This window comes from Lepidochelys kempii, chromosome 25 (assembly GCF_965140285.1).
Source record: "Lepidochelys kempii isolate rLepKem1 chromosome 25, rLepKem1.hap1, whole genome shotgun sequence".
Classification (NCBI taxonomy): Eukaryota; Metazoa; Chordata; order Testudines; family Cheloniidae; genus Lepidochelys; species Lepidochelys kempii.
The window spans coordinates 17,390,744-17,396,743 of NC_136404.1; the positions used below are offsets into that span (position 1 = coordinate 17,390,744).

General features: G+C 45.9%; 1 long non-coding RNA gene across 19 annotated transcripts in view; it reads left to right on the forward strand.

Annotated features, from left to right (window-relative positions):
- Positions 1-4,956, forward strand: part of LOC144929893 (uncharacterized) — a 109,139-nt gene extending 104,183 nt beyond the window's left edge. For all 19 annotated transcript variants that reach the window (XR_013635017.1, XR_013635021.1, XR_013635024.1 and 16 more), the window contains 2 exons: positions 1,481-1,641; positions 4,228-4,956. This is a non-coding gene — a long non-coding RNA (uncharacterized LOC144929893). The remainder of the gene's footprint in view (positions 1-1,480; positions 1,642-4,227) is intronic.
- The last annotated feature ends 1,044 nt before the right edge of the window (positions 4,957-6,000 follow it).

The window sequence follows — 6,000 nt, forward strand, 5'->3', positions numbered from 1 at the left end:
CCCTAGGGCTTAGACCCCTCAGTCACAGGCCAGGACCCTGTCGTGCTAGCCACTGTACAAACACAGAGCAAAAAAACGGTCCCTGCTATGACGAGTTTACAACGTCAGTGTAAGACGAGAGATGACTGTGGAAGTCCAAGGACACGAGACAAACTGCTCGGGGAGGTTTGCAGGAAGCTGGCCTGCTTGAGGGTGTGTGTATAGTGGATTATAGAATGGGGCAGGCAAAGGACTCAGAGAGCGATAATGGTAAACCACTTACACAGTAGAGCTGGTTGAAATTTTTTTAAATAATTGGTGAAAAGTTTTGAAATTTCAAACTTGTTTTTATTTGCAAGGTTCAAAATGGACCTTTTTTAATTGGTTGGGTTGGGTTGTGGGGGCGGGTGTTGAATTTTGATTTTGAAATATTTTATTAAAACGTTGATCTAAACTTTTCATAGATTCATAGATTTTCAGACCAGAAGGTACCATTAGATCATCTGGTCTGACCCCTGTATAGCGCAGGTCAGAGACACTCCCCTGTTATCCCTGCATTGAGCCCAATAACTTGTGTTTGACTAAAGCAGATCTCCCAGAAAGGCGGCCAGTCTTGATTTGAAGACATTTCATTTACTGAAAACCAGGTTTGATTACCTGGCTATCGGAAACCATTGTGTTAATATTGACAATAAAAATTTCTGTATAAAATCTTGCAAGAAATGAAAAAAAATTGTCAACTTTTTTTGCAAAAATACTTATGTTTTGAAAAACAGCCATTTTTGACCAAAAAAAATTTTGTTCAGGACTTTTAGCAGCTCTCGCATGCGCACACGGATGAACACACAGTGCCCATGTGTACACATGATCATGCACACATACACACACAACCGTGCAGTGCACATGCATACATGTGATCAGACATGCAGCCATGCGTGTGCACACATGTGATCAGACACTCTTGGAGAAAGGAATAAATCTGTGTTAATTCCCTGCATGGAGCAGATCAGGGAACAACAGTGATGAGTACGAAATAGCCCAAAAGCCAAATTCTGATGTAACCCAATTAGAGTCAGGGATCCAAGGGTGTAAATGAGCTAAGTAGCCTCAGAGCACAAGTGCAAGTTGAGGGGAAAAGGGGATCTCTGTAAAGTGATGGTCTTCAGCACAGGGCTCGCTCTACGTGTGCAGCAGACGTGGTGTGAGATGAGCACCAAACATCACATCTTGGAAGAGATAAATACCCCGATTGGCCAATTAATCAATGTGGACTCCGCCCTGGGCAGCTGAATGGAGTGCCTTATAGAGGAGGGGGCAGTGTCCGTGGTGTGGCAGGGGGGAGTGTCATGCTCCATGCTACTGGGGACAAGGGGGGAATCCAGGCAGAAATCGAAGTTCTACAAAGGAGTTATTAACTAAGAACAAGAGAGAAAGTACAAAGGAACCAGCTTCTTTCCAGATCCCGCCCAGATGCTAACACGATGTACGCATTAATTTTCAGGAAATTCTGCCATCCCGCTTGCCTGACACCATCCCAGAGGGCTCCGCCAACCGATTCCATCCACTTCCGGGGGTCAGGCAGCCCTGGAAGGCAACTCACTTAGCGACGGAGATTCATGCTGCACAGCTCACGCCACCACAACTGTGCTTCTCCGGGGCGAAGTAAGGGGGCTTTTTTTAAAGCCATGGAAAAGAACTGCTCTTGGCTAGGATTTCCAGAGCAGCTTATGGGAATTAGGCACCCAACTGGGAGAGGGGAAGCATGGGGTGGGGGCTCAGTGCTTCCTGAAAATGAGGCCCCTTCAAGTTGGGCCCCCAAAAATTAGGACAAAATTTTTAGTTGCTTTTTAAAATTTTGCCCTAGGTGACTTGTCCAGGGTCACCCAAGGAGTCTGGGACTGATCCAGGAACTACAGCCAGGTCTCCTGAGTCCCAGGCCTGTGCTTTACCCACAAGGTCACCCTTCCTCTCCCTGTTACGCATTGACCCAGCCGTGACTTGAGACCCCCTGTTATAATTTGTTCTCTGTTCTTCCAAGATTCCCTGGGGAGAGCTGGCCCTTTAGGTGCTCCCGGTCCCCCAAACACGTGGCCCCTCACCCCAGCCAGACAACTGTGACATCTGCTAGCCCAGTGATACCCCTTCTGAAAACAATAAAGGGCCAGATTCAAATCCCATTGGAAGTGCACTAGGCTGTAGATCAGGTCCTCGATGCTGCAGGGCTTGCAGCCACAGGCAGCCACTGGAGTTGATGCAATGTCCGAGCCACGTTGCATGTGCAAAGTGGTCTCGCTCCTCTAGTGCCTTACACGGCTCTGTTTCTCAGAAAGCCAAGCAGTTAATATATTCTCAGCAGAATCCCTTTTAATGCATTGGCTCTTCCCACTCCCTGTTGACACCTGACCGGTGGCCACCTGTGTCGGATGAACAGGGCATTTGTAAATGATGATTTCCCATCAGTTGAATTAATAAGAGGGAGATTTCCATCACTGGCCCACAAGTTCAAGGTAAAGCATAAAACCTCTCATTATCCTTCAGATGGCTTGGAGGAACCTATTATTGCACTAGCTGCTTTCTGCAGGGGCAGAGGATGTTGTGGTTATTACTGTGTAATTTAGGTCATGGGGATGAAGGTTAACAGGAGGAGAACAAAAGGATCTGCCAAACTTCCCGATAATCAAAAAGAAACAGGATCCAGGGGATAATCTGGACAGAACATTTCATGGAAGTTCCCCGATACACTGGTTTATTTCTTGTGTGTGGGCAAAGAGGGCAGAATAGGCAGGCAAGCCCCAAGTGTGAATCAGAGAGTAGTAGAAATCAGAGAGAGGGGAAAACCTCGGTTAGACCATCCCATCCACACCATGCACAGTCAGGGCCAGACTGCTCCCTGCAGTACAATGTGTGCAGTGGAAAATAACCAGTTAGCTTTCTTCCCTCTCCCCATCACTCTCCTTAGACTCTCTCACTGCTTTCTGAACATCTAAGTTCTCTGGTTGGTGTGTGTGTTACAGTGGTACAAAGAAGTCCAACTGAGATTGTGACTCTAGTCACTGCACAAGCATGTAGTAAAAGAGAGTCTCTGGCCCATAGCTCCTACAGACACCAGAGACCAACCAGACAAAGGGTGGGAGAAAGGAAAGAACCTTATCCCCATTTCACAGACGAGGAACCAGAGGGCTGATGTGACTGGTCTGTGTCACACAGGGAGCCTGGGGCAGAGCCATGGACAGTCTCGTAAGTCGCAGTCCAGTGCTTTAACCACAGGACCGTGCTCCCCACTGAGCTAGATAAATGGTTAAATGTCAACAATCACAAGACAGAGGTCACTGCTGCAGAATTTGCTGTGACTCCAACAGGCTTTTGTTTGATTGTATTGTCAAAATAAAGGCTACAGTTGTCAAACCTGGGGCCTTAGGGTGAGGTTCCTAAACCTGCCTTGAGATCCCCAAGGAAAAGAGGTCTGATTTCCATAGGTGCTGAGCACAGCTAGCTCCGTGGGATCTGCAGGCACTCAGCGCCTTCTCTTTAAATGGTTAAATATGGATTGAAGAGTTGAGCTGAGTGAATAATTGAAGTTTTGGTTCAATGGCTGAACCAAAAAATTGGGGGCAAAAAAACTGTTTTGGAGAGACCTGAAACAATTTTTTTAAAATTTCTCAGTGAAGCAAAAAAGTAAAAAAAAAAAAAAAAAATCACATCAGATCTAACTAAACGTTTTGTTTCATTGCAGGGGGTTCTATGATAGGTTTTTTTTATAATTTTTTTAAAATAACATTTAGGGAAATTCTGAAACGAAACGTTTTTCCAAAATAAAAAGGCCAAACTATTTCTGAATTTCTGCTTCTTCTTTTCTTTTTTACTGAAAAATCTACTCACATTCATACACGGTTTGGTCACTCTGAATCTGCATCTTTGGGGATTTTTTTTTTTGGGCATTTAAGAGTCTAAGTTTCACAGCCTGATTGAAACATTCTGGCCAAAAAGTACATACTTCTTAGGGCTGGATTCTCAGAGGTGCTGAGCACCTGCCGTTCCCATTGGGGGAATCCTGGCCCCATTGATGTCAGTAGCAAAATGCCCATTACTTCAGTGAGGCAGGTTTTCCCGCACTGATTAATGCTGGAGTTGTGGGTGCCAACTGTGTCTGCAAATCAGGCCCTTGGGGAGTCCATACTCCCAGCCAGGCAGGGAGGAGGGAAATGTGTGCGATGTCCTATCACTGAAACAGCTCTCTCTGACTGACAGGTGGCGTGATCAGAAGATGTGAAGTTGGATGACGGTGAAAGCCACAAGAATGGCCCGTATTTGCAAGAGGTTTCATTTGAAGATTTGTTTCGTTTCTCAGATAAAAACAGTGACTAGCGTGTGGAAAGCGTCGATGGGAGGAGAGGGGAGGGTCATTTTTTTTTGTAAATGGCCAAAAAATAAAAAGAAGAAGAAGAAGCTTGGCCAGCTGCTTTCTCAGTAGTAAGACAAGCTGTGCATCTCCCCTCTCTGAGCAGAAAGCACCAAGGTAAACAGTCAAATCCAGCGTGGGGGGTTGCATTCTGCCTCCTAAAATTCCCCCTGTGGTTTCCACAGGATACGGATTATTCCTCACTTCCTATTCTAAGTGGTTGTATAGTTGTAATGAACCCCACTTGGGCCACTGGTGGGATTTCAACTCATAAACCGTGTTAATGCTTAAGATCAAAGACTAAATCCAACAGCTGGAAGCCAGGGCAGGCTCCGTCTTTTATGGTGCCTAGTCACTAGAGGGGTGACAAAAGGCCCACAGCCTACAAGCACGGGTTACATAGCATTGCTGTGTGCTGTTACGCAGATGCTGTGTCCCACCCCAAAGGCATGTATAATTTGTGTTATCAGTTTGTAATATGTCCCTATGGAATGAAAGTCACTATTGGCCGTGTAAGTTCTTACAATCCTGGCTGCTGCTGGGTGAGATGTGTATTAAAAATATGAATTTGACTCATAGTCTGGACTCCTCTTTATTGATTTACTTTGCTGAAGCTTGTAGCATTGATGTTCCCATTTTCTTGCTGTGATAGCCAAGAACCCCTCCAAGCTCCTGGCCGGGCCTACAGCTCACACACATCCTCCATCACACGTGCCATATTAAGCGTCCCTTTGCCTTCTCAGATTGGATGGGGCTTTGCAAAGAGTCCTCTCATTATAAACCCAGGGATTACCTCACCAGCCAATGGGCAGCCAGGATTCCCCAAGGTTCCAAAGCATGCTCATCTTGCTCAGGGGTTGATCTCACAGGTGAAATTCTGATTGGCTGATTGAGGAAGAATGTTCCACTGCAGTAAAGGTGGGGGGGAGGGTTTCTTTTGTAACCAAGGTTTCAGAGGAACAGCCGTGTTAGTCTGTATTCGCAAAAAGAAAAGGAGGACTTGTGGCACCTTAGAGACTAACCAATTTATTTGAGCATGAGCTTTCGTGAGCTACAGCTCACTTCATCAGATGTTTACCGTGGAAACTGCAGCAGACTTTATATACACACAGAAATCATGAAACAATACCTCCTCCCACCCCACTCTCCTGCTGGTAATAGCTTATCTAAAGTGATCAACAGGTGGGCCATTTCCAGCACAAATCCAGGTTTTCTCACCCTCCACCTAGCACCAGCAGGAGAGTGAATTTGTGTGGGGGGGTGGAGGGTGAGAAAACCTGGATTTGTGCTGGAAATGGCCCACCTGTTGATCACTTTAGATAAGCTATTACCAGCAGGAGAGTGGGGTGGGAGGAGGTATTGTTTCATGATTTCTGTGTGTATATAAAGTCTGCTGCAGTTTCCACGGTAAACATCTGATGAAGTGAGCTGTAGCTCACGAAAGCTCATGCTCAAATAAATTGGTTAGTCTCTAAGGTGCCACAAGTACTCCTTTTTTTTTGTAACCAAAGTATCAGATTTTATTTTAAGGAGGTGGGGGAGATGGGCCTGTTACTCACAGACTATGGGGCATTCACAATCCCAGCCTAACATGAAAGGTGCAAATGGCCCCTTCCTTTAGG